General features: G+C 36.6%; 1 protein-coding gene across 3 annotated transcripts in view; it reads right to left on the bottom strand.

The window, feature by feature from the left end:
- Positions 1-15,900, bottom strand: part of LOC5565838 — a 207,855-nt gene that overhangs the window by 139,353 nt on the left and 52,602 nt on the right. The window lies entirely within an intron of this gene.

The following is a 15,900-nucleotide window of genomic DNA, read 5'->3' on the forward strand; positions in this document are numbered from 1 at the left end:
ATCGAGAGAGCGGGATGCTGCGGCTCTCAGTGTAAGTGTTTTCATGGTTTGTTTTGAGTCCGAGGGAAATCTTGAAAGCAACAGTTGGTTGCCGCTCGATGGACGTGATGGAACTGCACTCGGTTGTATAAATCTTATATCAATCAATTAGATCCGCAGCAAACGATCCGAAGCAGTTATTGCCATAATTTCGAAACATAAATCCACTCCAATCTCAATTGCCAGTTACTTCCTTTTTCCGTGCTCGGCCGCTGTACAAAGTTGCGTGTCCGCATTTAGATACACCTAATCCAGTTCTCGCCCACCGGACTCGTTTCAGTTTTCCATCCCTTTTCGGGCAATTTTCCGATTGGATTGAGATATCACTTTCGTTTTCCATCAAGCTCGAATCGTAGCGAATCGTAGCAACCGGCGAAATTGAGATTTTCCAATCTAATCGAGTTAGGTACATATTAAATCGCCTGCAAAGTGCGATTGGCTCTTTCATTGACGGAGTCAGAGGGGCAATGCCCCTCAACTGGTATACAAAACCGAAAGATTAACTGGTATGCGGAGGTACAGTCAACTCTCCCTTACTCGATATTTCGTATATCGAGTTAAAGAACCATAGTAAAAATTGGTTTTCATGGCTACATCGATGGTTCCTTGGATCGCAATTGCACTGGTTGTGTGTTCTGTAACTCGATACCTCCGTAATTCGATTATCTCTACAATATCGAGTTATGGAGAGTTGACTGTACTTTAAATTAACTACTAATATTATGGCGTAAATTTCATGGTAGGCGAAATAATTGATTTAAAGATGAAAAAGACGTAAATTTAATGGTATTGGAATTGAATGGAACTTAAAAATGCGTTATTCTAGTAAAATAACGTCCAATGGGACTGAAAATATTTGTGATCCGAATAATATTCAGTTCAATTTGACGAAATATTACGTCATTTATAACTCAAATTTAACTTCATTTAACTTGCTTTAATATGTCGGGCACATATGACGTTAATTTCAATGATTTTTTCTAAGTGTGCAGGGTTTATATCGGGAATACAAGACACCAGCGCATGGAACAATGAGAACTGTCAAAACGTATGAAAAATAATTTACCATGAAAATTATTTGCAATTAAGAAGCTGGAACGAAAAGTAAAGAATAGAAATTGAGCGTAATATAAATAATATTTATTAAATATATATACAGTGCCTTCCCGATTTTGGCAACACCCGATTTTGTCTACCCCCGATTTTGGCAACACCCGGTTTTGGCAACATTTTATTCACGATTTTGGCAACACATTGAAAAATATTTTCAATTGATTATTAGGTAGGGGAACTGGGGGTAAAATGAACACCCTAAGCAATTTTCATGTTTTCTTGCTTATGAAGCTGTCAGATTCTTTTTTAATTTCTCAGAACTGAAGAAGCATGTTTATGAAATGTAACAAGTTGAAATATTGTGATGGACATAGAATTTTATCAACACAATTATAATTTTGAAAATTTCTTTCCACAGAGTAAATCTTCCAAACATGTGGGTAAAATGAACATGTAACGGGGGTAATATGAACATATATTTGGGGGTAAAATGAACATACAATGGGGGTAAAATGAACATGTAGTGGGTGTAAAATTAACACCATTGAAATTGAACGGGTTGCGGCATGATGCTCGGCATCTGGTGCATGTTCAATCCGGAATCAATGGAACGTTTAGCCTCGACCATTTGGATGGCTGTCCATGTATGTCTTTGTATTTTCTCCGGAAAACTCTCGGCATCTGAAATAATATCCAGTAGTATTCACCCTGCGGTGGTGTTCATATTACCCCCATCTCGAGTGGTCCATTTTACCCCCAAAGAATCAACATCTTCAAATCATTTGTTCTACGAAATTAGAACATTAAAATACTTCCAATTTCCGTCTACTTATCAGAAACATTTCAAAGATATGATGTGCTACGCAGTTAAATAGATTTTTGATGGTATTTATAAAAACCTTAAATTCCAGGAGTGAAAATTTACATCACATGAGGAAACGGAGAGGCGTACTTTGTTTTTGTTTACTTTTCCAGATTATGACAGTTCTAGATCGCGCTAGAGTTGTCGAAAAAGTTCCTTAGTCTGAGGATTCAGGATGGTGCGATGTTTTGCATAGATTTGCATAGATTTATACCGTAAAACACAAACCTGTTCATTTTAAAGCAGGCAAGCTGAATAAATTATTGCTACATTGTTTAATATGCATAATAAATTGGTGGTAAACGCCTGATTTATATAAACTGTCAATTGGGTCTTTTGTTGAACCTAGGAGAGTTTGGAGTTGGTTGTTTCTACTGGTAAAAACTAACTCGAAACCAAACTTTCGTAGGATTGGGCGTAGTTTTTTTGTTTCATCGTTGTAATTGACGGCTATATGTTTGAGTGTTGGTTGTTCTTGTGTCAGAGTAGTAAGTGAACGTTTGTATTGTTCTCGTGTTCTTTTGTCGATGAGTTGTTGTATTGTTTGTCTTGTGTAACCGTTTAATTGTCCTGTTTCATGCGACCACTGCAATAAAATTTACATAGGACAAACAAAACGGACTCTCAATACACGTTTTAAAGAACACGTAGCAGAAGTTACTAAAGCACACAAAGACACAGAAAAAGGACATGTACACCATTTCAAATCAAAAGTTGCAGAACATATTTACAATGAACAACACAAAAAATATCAAACTCTTACGACATATTTCAAATCCTTGGAAGCTTGACGTAGCGGAAAGCATAGAAATTTTCAAACAAAACCACAATAAATTACTAAACAAAGATCAAGGAAATGGGTACTCTTGGCTGTTTAGACTTATACCTAACCTCCACACACACAATACATAAACACATTGATTGACCACCTGCCAAAACAAGCAGGAATTTGTAATTTTGACAATCCTTTCATTTGATTAGGTACACAATTAAAAAATGACCTCCTGTATACGATTACAGGCAGAATCTAGTTCTAACATACCCACACACTTTTTCTAGTATAAATAATAGATCCATGCGATGTTCTCTTCAAGTCGAGCACTCGACACTGAAGAAGTCTGTATTCGAAATCTGCTACTTCCATATGTGTCTGGCTTTAAAGCTGCCCATTTGCACTCTAGAACATTTGTAAATGGCCAATGAAAATAATACCACGCTTGTCCTGTGCTTTTCAGATGGTGCATATAGTCAGTACCATGACCCCACAGTTATGGATCAAATAGTGTCGAGTCCAACCTATAAAATTCATTAAAACGACATGGAAAACAAAAAATTGTAATTTAAAAGCACGAATTGGAACTTCGGTAAGTAAACTGTTTTGAGTGTAATATTTACATAGGATTGCATAAAAATTAAAAATTGTATCGGTTTCTGAAAACCATATTATGGATTAATTTTCATATTATGGATCAAATTGTGACATATTACGGATCACTGCGCAAAATCAAGAGATTTTCAACTCAATGCATCTGTAATGCATGAATTGGCGAAAGTTAACAATGTGTCACATATTACTGCAAAAAATAGCAGTGTTAGAGCTGGAAACAAGGGTAAAATGCCCTTTTTTGTGATGCTGCATTGTAGTAACTGAGACATGAACTGTTTTTGCTCCACACAAAGTTTTCCACCCATTTTTGTCTGCTCAAAAATGAAATTTACAAACCTTGATGTTCTATTAGTTTTATCCTTAGTGCTATTGTCTGAAAATGTCGAATCCAATGTTTAACATGGCAGAAACCTACATTCTTTGGAAGTGATCCATAACCGTGGTAAACAATCATTTCCTGGTCCATATTATGGATCACTAATTAGAAGTGCTAATATTCGGTATTTAGAATCAACAATCAAGAAAAATGTTTTTCAAAGATGAATTCATACTAATTCGAAACGAACGAGCATATTTCATGCTATAACATTTGAATTTTACCACCTGTGGGAGCTTATGAATGCTGACGGCACTTCTTACAGAAAACGACCATATAATGATAGCTGTGTGGTACCAACTAAACATTTGTCAAATACACCGTTATTTAGCGGTTGAATGTTGTGCTTAACATTACAAATGGTAGAAGACAACCAGTATAACATGGGAAAAATATGATTAACGTCAACTTTTATGTTTTGAGCGAGTTATCCGATGTTGAACGCCAAAGTGATCCGTCACTGTGGGTGATCCGTAACTGTGTGGGCATGGTACATGATGTCTTTGAATCTGAGTCAAAAGCTGAACTGAGAAGAATGCTCCCGGACATTCTCAACAGCATTCGTAGTAGTTGCCATGCATTTTCTGATACTTTTTGGGATTAGAATGGTAAATAACATAATCATTCAAAATTCCCGAATTTGGCAACATCCCCATTTTGGCAACATAAAAATCACGCCTTGCCAAAATCGGTAAGGCACTGTATTATTAATGTTTAAGAGCCAGTTCGCGAGAACCGCAAGGGAAGTTGTATTGATGTTCTCCGATCAGGCTGAAATTTTCAGGGATTGTTCTTCTATATAAAAGATGATATTTTGCAAAATATTAGATTTTTATATTAGAGGGAAGTGGGACAAAATGACCCCCAATGATTTCATGTCACTAAACATGCAAAATCACAAAAACTGATATAACTATAGTAAAACTGCACGGATTATGTTGAAATTTGGCATGAATACTCTACGTTATATAAAATTTGAGATTGGTATGGTATATGGATTTTGAAAGTACAGGTCGGACTCGATTATCCGGAGTATCGATTTTTTTTTCACTCCGGATAATCGAATCCTCCGGATAATCGAATCACTAAGAAAAAAATTGAAATCTTCGATAAAAGAACTTAAATATTATCTATTTTTATTGTTTGGTTTATATGATACGGTGGCGTCGCCAGAAATTATTTCTAGGAACAGTAGTGGTCTTTACAAGAAAAACAAATTTTTTGACCAACATACACAAAAAACTACTTTTTCAAACCCCCCTTTTCTTAAATACGTCCAAATTGTAAAACCATTCATATTGTATATTGCAATACCAAATACTCTCAAATTTATGCATAAAAATTGAAAAACAAGAACATCAAAAAATAAATTCCGGATAATCGAGTCTAAAATTCCGGATAATCGAATCCCGGTTAATCGAGTCCCCGGATAATCGAGTCTCCGGATAATCGAGTCCGACCTGTACTTCAAATCGAGAAAAATGAGTTTTTCATAAAAAAAATAGTGATTTTCAAATCGATTTTTTTCATACCAACCGAACTAGGTCTAAAAACTAAATATGACGTTTTGTAGGGTTACTCATGGGCTTTCATTTGAGGTGTAATCCAAATATGCCGTTTCAAAAATTTTCGAAAAAAAAAATTCTTTTCGGGGTAGTGTTTGAACTTGAGCCATTTTGCGAGTACCGCAACCGCTTTGTCTAGAGAGGTTGTATTGATGTTCTCCGATCGAGCTGAAATTTACAGGAGTTGTTTTCCTATATAAAAGAAGATATTTCGCTAAATTTCAGAATTTTATATTAGGGGGAAGTGGTACAAAATAACAACTAATGATTTAATATATAAAAAAATACAAAATTCATTAAACTGCTATAATAGAGATAGTAAAAATTCGATTTTGTGTGAAATTTGGCATGTTTACTTTACGTTATATGAACTTTAAAATTACCATTTGGATAAAAAATGAACCTGTTATTTTGTAAAATTAGTTTTTTTTTTCAAGTCGACTTATTTTTTGTCAACCGAACTAGGTTGAAGTTTTGTAGGGCAACTCAAGTGCTTTCATTCGCGGTGTACCGTGGTGAATTAAAATCCGGGCGGTATGAGCAGCGTATGAAGGCCTCTTGTCGGTAGTTGTAAAACCGATTATATCATACCGTGTTGCCGTTGCCATATCTGAAAGAAATGTCACTTTCTTGCAAAAGTGATGATGTGGATAAGAATTAGTCATTGCACCAATGTTTTCGTTAGCAGCCTCGGCGGTTCAGTAATAAGCGTTGTTTCTTCTCACGCTGTTTGGATGGGACTTAACTACCGCATTTTTTTAATTTGGATAATGTTTGATGGGTTTGATTGGGAGGGTCACATATATGTGTGTATGATGGTATGTTTGCTAGAGATCAATTTGTAAATAATTGAGTTTAGCTTAGCTTAGACTGACTGCACATATGGCTGCTATGAGACACTGTACTGTTTATATCTTGAATGGAATTTTGACTTTTACTAGCCTTGATGTTTGCAAATTTCTCGAAAGAGTGAAAGAGAGATGAAGATTGTTAAAAATTGTATTTTTACACGGAAAATTGTGTGTTTTTACAAAAAAAAAAACATATTTTTCAGTACAATTCGGTTGAACGTTACAGTTCTTGTGATTTTGTGTGTTTTCCGACACAATAATATTGGGGGTCATTTTGACCCACTTTTCCCTTATAAAAAGTGTAGTTCTGACAAATGGGTTTCTTTTTGAATAGTAATGAATAGTGATTTAGTTGTTTGGACAGACATGTTGGTGGTTTAAACTGCAAGCATCACTGATTGGTACATTGAACGACGCACAGTATTGTTCTTATTACATATTACTCATGTGTTGATGATGTTCAAAGTATTATTCCAGTTTTATTTGAAAATTGTGTACTTACGGCATCGAAACATACAATTCCAATTCAAAAACATTGGGCTCCAATTCCGAACAGCCTATTTTTACTATTTTGAACTATATTTACAGCATATTTTTTCAATGTGGTGTCACTAAACTTTTAAACTATAACTTTGTGTATTATTATGTTACAACCACTACTGCTGCGACGATTGCCTCCACCAAAGCGCACCTCGAAAGCATAGATACCATCCATGCGAATGAGTGGGGGAATAAGAATTGAAAAAAATATCGATCGATGTGAATGCAAAATCGTTTATTAAGTGAATTATAATTTATATATTATTACTATATCCGTATTAAAACTGAATAATTACAGATAGCGCCCTGAATTACCCTATATTAAATTTAATAATTTGAATTTGTTTAACTAGTAAGAGACCAAATGTAAGTAATAAAAATATGCTATACGATTATCACTAACCAATAAATTTATACCTTTGAGCTGATCTCATCGGGGACATTGATGAGTTTGTTGAACAGACCTCCGAAAGGCAAATACGTCGTAATAACTACAAAAACAGCTATTTTTTCATTCAATATAGGTGCATAAATGTTGTCAATTTAGCAAATATTATCAGAGTGTCCGGATATTGGTAAAGTCCGAATTTTGATTCACTACGGTACACCGTGAATGAAAGCTCCTGAGTTTCCCTACAAAACTTCATATTTAGTTTTTTGACCTAGTTCGGTTAACAAAAATATAAGTCGATTTGAAAAAAAAAAACAAATCTTATTAAAAAAAATAAAACATGAATTTGAAACATTTTTCTAATCCAAATACCATGTTCATTTTGAAGTTCATATGAAGTTAAGTAAACATGCCAGATTTCATACAAATTCGTGCATTTTTACTTTCTCTATTATAGCACTTTAATTGATTTTGTATGTTTTTATATATTAAATCATTAGTGGTTATTTTGTACCACTTCTCCCTAATATAAAAATCTGAAATTTTGCGAAATATCTTCTTTTATATAGGAAAACAACTCCTGTAAATTTCAGCTCGATCGCAGAACATCAATACAACCTCTCTAGACAAGACGGTTGCGGTACTCGCAAAATGGCTCAAGTTCAAACATTACCCCGAAAAATTTTTTTTTTCGAAAATTTTTGAAACGGCATATTTGGATTACACCTCAAATGAAAGCCCATGAGTTGCCCTACAAAACGTCATATTTAGTTTTTTGACCTAGTTCGGTTGGTACGAAAAAAATCGATTTGAAAATCACTAAATTTTTTATGAAAAACTTGTTTTTCACGATTTGAAGTACTTTCAAAATTCATATACCATGCGTATCTCAAAGTTAATATAACGTAGAGTAATCAAGCCAAATTTCAACGTAATCCGTGCAGTTTTACTATAGTTATATCAGTTTTTGTGATTTTGCATGTTTAGTGACATGAATTCATTGGGGGTCATTTTGTCCCACTTCCCCCTAATATAAAAATCTAAAATTTTGCAAAACATCTTCTTTTATATAGTAGAACAATCCCTGAAAATTTCAGCCTGATCGGAGAACATCAATACAAGAAGGGGTTGCGGCTCTCGCGAACTGGCTTTTAATACATCATTCGTGGTGCTTTGTTTGCCTCAGGATTTCGTTTACTTCCATACAACAAAAGCCATCTATTGTCTTTTCAGTTTTGCACATTTATGGTTTTATTGGTTTATGGTTTTGGTTTGTTTGAACTAACCTACATTGAGCCACAAATCAACCCATCTTTGACTTCTCTTGATGCAATTTGGCTCTTCCGTGGGATAACCCAAATTTGGGTTAAATGACATATACCTATCAGTAGGTAGTTTCCGTTTGACAACAGCAAAAAAAACAACTCATTGCAAAAAAAAATCAACCCAGCGTTAGCTTTCGAAGTATACGTGATGGGTTAAAACAACTTAACGTTAGGTAAACTCGAAAGAACCCAAATTTGGCTTATTCCATTGAACTTCGACGCTGAGTCGGTGTGTCTCTCTTTCTGTTTTTGACAACATTGCTGTTGTGAGAGAGGCGAAACAACCCAACCTTGGGTAAAAACTAAAGGCAGGTTTACCCAAATTTAAGTTTAAAGACCTTGTTTTTTGGGTAGTCTGATTTCTCCGTGTAGGCTTACCGACGCGCATGATGCCGACTTGTTGTTTGTTTATCGCGCGCGATGAAAGAGTACCGCGACGAGCGAAATTTCATTTATACCGTCGGTACCGGGAGACGGGCTCAGCCAAGGACCGTGTGAGATCCGGGCGGCCGCGTTCGGCGAGGACGCTAGTAGCCATTAAGGTGGTGAGGCAGCGGGTCCGCCGAAAAATGAACCCTCAGAAGCGTAACATCCAGTGACAACACTAAACGGGGTGCATTGCATCATTTCCTTTGTTTTGATCACCTTCATTTTAACATGATAAAACGGTAGTGTGGTATGACAGGGGACTCTCAATCAGAAGGTTGTTGTCTCGATTCTCGCCTCTAGCTTTTTATTTTTTCATGTTGTCGATCATAAACGGATGCGCGGCTCATGATTTTGGGCATGTGTTTCATGATTCCGAGCAATCCGCAACAAAAACATAACGCACGGGTTGCGTTACGGCCATTTGACTCATGATATCATGAGTCCAAATCATGGTGTATTTTCATAAGCTGAAAACTCTCTGAAATCATGATAATGAGTCATTATCTTGTTTTTGGATTCTGATTTCTACCATTTTGCCAGCCCTCCCCCACCAGATTTATCCAGGCCCCTCTAGAATTTTAGATTATAATATATAGAGAAAAAAATAAAAAAAATCGATTCACATAGGGTTACCATCCGTCCTGATTTAGCAAGTTATGTCCTGATTTTGAGCTTCTTTTGAGGTGTCCAGATTTATTTTTCACATTTAAAGTTTTGTGCTGCTTTCATCTTAGGATGAATCTTTCGGAAGAGAGATTTTTCGTAAGAGATTTTTTTCAGAAATCTTTCTGAGGAGCCTCTGAATACTTCCTACTAGTTTTTTTTTTAGGATTCTTTCACAAGTTCTCTCGAAATTATTTCTATGATGCTTGTGGGCCTTCCACCTGGATTATTCAAGAAATCTCCTTGTGATTATTCTATCCAGTATCTCTCAAGATTTCATTCGGAAATTCTCCTGGAATACTCCTGGATTTCTACCGGATATATTGCTAGAAGGATTCAAAATATCTCTCAAAGATTCTACCGGATTTTTTTCGGGAATCATTCCTGCTTTTCCGTAAAGTTTCTGAGATTCATCCGGAAATACCATGTTATCCATTCAAGGATGCTACTGGAAGTTTCCTATATTGTTCTGCTATTCTTCCTCATACAATCATTTTTGGAATTTTCCGAATACATTCCTGAAATTTTTCTGAAAATCCTACTTGGAAGTTCTTTGGGATTGTAGAAGGATTTTCGGGAGAATCCTTGGATAATTTGCGAAAGAATCACAAAGGTTTTTGAATGAGTTTTGGGGGGATTTCTTAAGGATTTCCGTAAAGATCTGAAAAAGTCCCATGATGATATATGGAAGATTCACAAATGGGTCTTTGGATGATTTCAAAGTGAAAAAGAATCCCAGAAGTTATTTTAGAAGAATTCCTGTAAGATTATCAGAAAACTCCCAGGGTTTTTGCAAGCATTCACTAAGACATCTGGAATAATTGCTGAAAATTTTCCGGAATAACTCCAGAGCGATGTCCGGAAAAACTCCAGAAATATTTACTGAAGAAAAATCTCAAAACGGAATTTCCGGAACTATTCCAGAGTAACTTTTATAAGAGTATTGGAATGATTTCCGTAACAATCTCAGAGGTATATTTAAGAGTCACACAGCCCTCCGGAAGTATTCTTAAGGGATTTCCATTTAAATTCAAGAGTGGTTTTCTGAAGATTAAGTAATAAATCGAAAATAGAAATTAACTAATAAATAAAAAAAAAAGACCATTTTCCGAAGAATCACAGGGAGATTGTATCAGAATATCAGAATTCCAAACGAATTCGAAATTTTCGCAGAAAGATTTCTCGAGAAACTTCAACAGGATTAGTATTGAAAAAGGATTTCTAGAAAAGGGCCAGGAGAATTTCTGAACAATTTTTAAGGAGTTTTCAGAAGTACCTCTTAAAAAAAAAATATTTGAAAAATTCTCCCTAAGAATCCTATTGTTTTTTCGGATTACCATAAAAAAGATTGTCAAATAAATCCCCAAGAGATATCTGGAAGAATTTAAACAGGATTTCGGGAAGTATCCCTAGAATTTGAACGGAATAATCTGACTCTGAAAGAATAGATATTTTAGTATAGTTTAAGACGGATTTCCGGGAGAATCCCAGAAGAATTGGAATATCCAAAAAAGTCCCAGGGATATTCTTGAAAGATTTCTGAAAAAAAAAAATCAGAAGGTTTAATTAAATAATTTTGGATGAATTTCCGGAAGAAATCCTGAGGGATTTTGGGAAGAAACCCCAAAAGAGTTCTGAAAAAAAAAATCGTCAAAAGATATACAGAAGAACTTTATAAAGAATTCCATCCCTGTGAAAAGCAGTCATAGAATCATCGAAACATTTTCGGCGGAATTCCAGAAAAAAAAATTACGGAAGGAAACGTGGAAGGATTTCCATCCAAGAGGAATCACAAAGCGATCAGAAAGATAACTATAATAATTTCAGAATTTTCCGAAGAATCTCAGGAGAATTTTCAGAAGAATTCCACAGAACTGTGGAATTTCTTGAAGAATCCTAAATTGATTCAATGTATAATCCTTAATAAATTTCCGGAAGAATCCCAAAATAAATTAAAGAAGTAGCTCTTAATGCATAATCTATAGTTATTTGGTGACTTTTTTTTGTTAAAGTTCAATCACAATTGTTAATTTTATCCGTGCATGCTCTTGAGAAATTAATCTGGCCGCACTACATTCGATGAATCCTACGCAACAAAAATTGTCGACACTATCCATCGAATTCGCTCACCAAAGCCATTTTGGTGAATATAACAACACAACTTTTGTTACCATTTTAGAAGAATTTCAGAAGCAATCCTTTGATAATGTCCAATATGCATCTCTGTAGGAGTTTTGGCGATCTGAGAAAACAGCTTAGCTACTTGAAGCACTTTTTAGTTTTAATTCTAGAAAAAGTTCATTAGATATATCCGAAAGGATTTCTGGAGAAAATTCCCAAAGATTTTCGGAGGTTTACTCCATCATGTTAAGTTATCTGATGAGAGATTCGTGAATGTGTCATTAGTGCATTAATGAAACAGTTCCATGGAACTGTTGGAAAAATATTTACAAGAGTCATTGAATTTATTTTTTTGAAAGCTCCTTGGACTGGTTTCCCAGTGAACCACGTATTCGTACGTTAAAAATCAAAATCAACACAACTTTTATATACACTACCCTTCATAAATACGGACTCACTAAATTAAGTATTGCAACACTCAGCTGAATATTGAATCACCCTGAAAAGTTTAGCATCACCTCAAAACAGGTAAATTTACATTGCTATATCTCGAGATCCTTACGACTTGCAAAGAAGCGATCTTCAGCAAAGTTGTTCAGGGGATCAAGGACATCCGGAGAGCAAATAGTTTGGTTCGCGATTTTGCCGCTAGGTGGCGCTAGTGAGCATGTAAAATTGAGCATTTTGAACTAGTTCTAGCTTGTGATCCATAAAAGATAGAAAGTTCGGGTCTTCGGCAAAGTTGTTCAGAAGGGCAAGGACATCCGGAAGACAGACGGAATGGTTTGCAATTTTGCCGCTAGGTGGCGCTAGTGAGCATGTAAATTGAGCATTTTGAACTAGTTCTAGCTTGTGATCCATAAGAGATAGAAAGTTCGAGTCTTCGGCAAAGTTGTTCAGGGAATCAAGGGCATCCGGAAAGCAAACAGTTTGGTTCGCGATTTTGCCGCTAGGTGGCGCTAGTGAGCATTTAAAATTGAGCATTTTAAACTAGTTCTAGCTAGTGATACACAAGAGATAAAAAGTTCGGGTCTTCGGCAAAGTTGTTCAGAAGGACAAGGAAATTCGGAAGACAAACAGTTTGGTTCGCGATTTTGCCGCTAGGTGGCGCTAGTGAGCATGTAAAATTGAGCATTTTGAACTAGTTCTAGCTTGTAATCCACAAGAGATAGAAAGTTCGAGTCTTCGGCAAAGTTGTTCAGGGGATCAAAAACATCCGGAAAGCAAATAGTTTAGTTTGCGATTTTGCCGCTAGGTGGCGCTAGTGAGCATGAAAAATTGAGCATTTTAAACTAGTTATTTAACATGTTCACTAGCGCCACCTAGCGGCAAAATCTCGAACCAAACTGTTTGTCCTCCGTATGTACTTGACCTTCTGAACAACTTTGCCGAAGACCCGAACTTTCTATCTCTTATAGATCACAAGCTAGAACTAGTTTGAAATGCTCAATTTTACATGCTCACTAGCGCCACCTAGCGGCAAAATCTCGAACCAAACTGTTTGTCCTCCGTATGTACTTGACCTTCTGAACAACTTTGCCGAAGACCCGAACTTTCTATCTCTTATAGATCACAAGCTAGAACTAGTTTGAAATGCTCAATTTTACATGCTCACTAGCGCCACCTAGCGGCAAAATCTCGAACCAAATTGTTTGTCTTCCGGATGTCCTTGACCTTCTGAACAACTTTGCCCAAGACCCGAACTTTCTATCTCTTGTGGATCACAAGCAGTGTTGTTCAGACTCATTTCCCCGAAAATAACATTATCTGAATTACGAAGCCACGAACTACTACAGCCATGCTCTATCCTCCTAAGATAGAAAAGCAGATTGTTAAGCTTGAGTACTGCACACAAAATCGATCAATTTTGATCCCGGAGAGCCACAATTCAAGTTTTGGTGAAATGAAATGAGTGAGTGCGAATCATTTCACTGAAACTTGAATTGCGGCCCACCGAGATCGAAACTGTCGGATCCCATGTGCAACACTCAAGCCCAACCATCTCCCCCTCCATCTTAGGAATACAACGCACAGTTATAACAGTTCATGGCTTCACAATTCGAATTTCGGGGAAATGAGTCTGGTCAACACTGATCACAAGCTAGAATTAGTTTGAAATGCTCAATTTTACATGCTCACTAGCGCCACCTAGTGGCAAAATCTCGAACCAAATTGTTTGTCTTCCGGATTTCCTTGACCTTCTGAACAACTTTGCCGAAGATCCGAACTTTCTATCTCTTATGGATCACAAGCTAGAACTAGTTCAAAATGCTCAATTTACATGCTCACTAGCGCCACCTAGCGGCAAAATCGCGAACCAAACTATATGCTCTCCGGATGTCCTTGATCCCCTGAACAACTTTGCTGAAGATCGCTTCTTTGCAAGTCGTAAGGATCTCGAGATATAGCAATGTGAATTTACTTGTTTTGAGGTGATGCTAAACTTTTTGAGGGTGATTCAATATTCAGCTGAGTATTGCAATACTTAATTTAGTGAGTCCGTATTTATGAAGGGTAGTGTAAATCCTTACTACGATTCATATACGACAATCTGTGTTGACATCGAAACATGTCGAAAATAGAGGAACATAGAATCGCGTTAAGTTGAATAAACTGACAGATCTTATATCAATTCAGAAAGCATCATATGAAATCGCAGTAACTTAGCACAAATTGCCATCCATGTTTGGTGTCTGCTGACGATGGGCCGCAAAGAGCAACAAAGCAAGTGTCGCAGTACATGAAACATGCATTAATATTGGCAAATAATCACGTATCTTTTATCAATTCTTTGTTGGTACAGTGGTAAGGTGTCAGATTTCTCTTTCAGAGGTTCCAAGTTCGTGGTTTGCTGGAAACTTGTTTTTATTTTCATCCAAATTTTGTGGCATCGTATATCTGATCGCTGAAAGTCTGAAAAAGTCGTGCCAAGTACCAGAAATACATATAGCATCCTCTTTGGTGGGTATATATTATTTTCATGCATTATATACGAGTGAATTGATTTATAAAGAATGATGTTTAACAAAAGTTATACAAACCAATGGATATTTGCAAAATTTTCGGCGATTTCCTCAATAAATTTATAATGAAATCATTTGTAAAATTTCTTGGGTAATTCTATAATTCTCCGCGCACTTTAAACATGGAAACCTTGAGAAATTCATGTAATATTTTTCAAAAGAGACCTAAAACAATTCTGGCTACGCCCTTGGGCTTCTTCGATGCACCTGAAGCAGAGATGTTCGAGTTTCGACGATTGAGCCATTATGAGAAATGGCATGGCGGGGTGACCCGTTTTCCAATAATGGCGGTAATGCACTTCCAAACTATCGTCACCGCATCATAACCAGATCACATCGCCGTATTGTCTTGCACGGTAGGTACCTACGTGGTCGCTGTACTCTGATCGAGCCAAAGGAAACTGATTAACTTTATGGCCTTTCTATTGCGTTGGTGACGTGATTGTTGCGGCGATGGCCCGATACCGATAGTAGAGCAAACGACAGGCGATTGGAGATAACATAGCCTCTCTTGCAACAGGTGCGCAACGTTTCGGCAGTTCTCCTTACTCTAAGGGGTTGAAATAATAATTGCCATAAGCAGTAAAAAAAAAAGAAGTGGTAACGCAAAACGAAATCGAAAGTTTACCGCAAGTAAAAGTGGAAACATAACCTAGCCTAGGAGTTCGGTTGTGCGGTGTGATGTGGCCGTCGGAGCGGAACCATTATTGGCTGAGGTAACGGTCCAGTTCGGTCCGGGTGGAGTAATTCCGAAAGGCAGGCGGCGCGGTTCGAAATCGGTTACTGCACTAGATACTGATTAAGGCGTAGTGTGCGGGTAATTTTTTATTTTCAGTGGATAGTATTTCCATAGCAACGATATGCAAAGCCAAATAAGAATGCTTGGATCAGAGGGGTGGCTCTACCGTGTGGCTAGAGTGTGGTGAAAGCGAATCGATCGATATTAGAGACGGTATCGGGGCTATTAGTAAATTATCGTCTGGAAATGCGATCGTTTTAAATTACGTTTGGACGGTCGAAGAAAGACCACAACCAAACCCTGTCGTGTGACATTGACGTCACGCAAAAATGATAGTTTCTCCGGATGATAAAAAAAAAATCACAATTTAAAACGCTTCCAGGTAGAGGCTGAGATATGTAGGTCAAGTGACGTTGAATAGAAGGTTTTAAAGTCAACTCTTCATAACTCTATACTGATGGTCCTTTCGAGTTAGGGAGGTATCGAGTTATAGAACGTAAATCCAATGCTAATGCGATCCAAAAAACGAAAACCAA

This window comes from Aedes aegypti, chromosome 2, assembly GCF_002204515.2.
Source record: "Aedes aegypti strain LVP_AGWG chromosome 2, AaegL5.0 Primary Assembly, whole genome shotgun sequence".
NCBI lineage: Eukaryota > Metazoa > Arthropoda > Insecta > Diptera > Culicidae > Aedes > Aedes aegypti.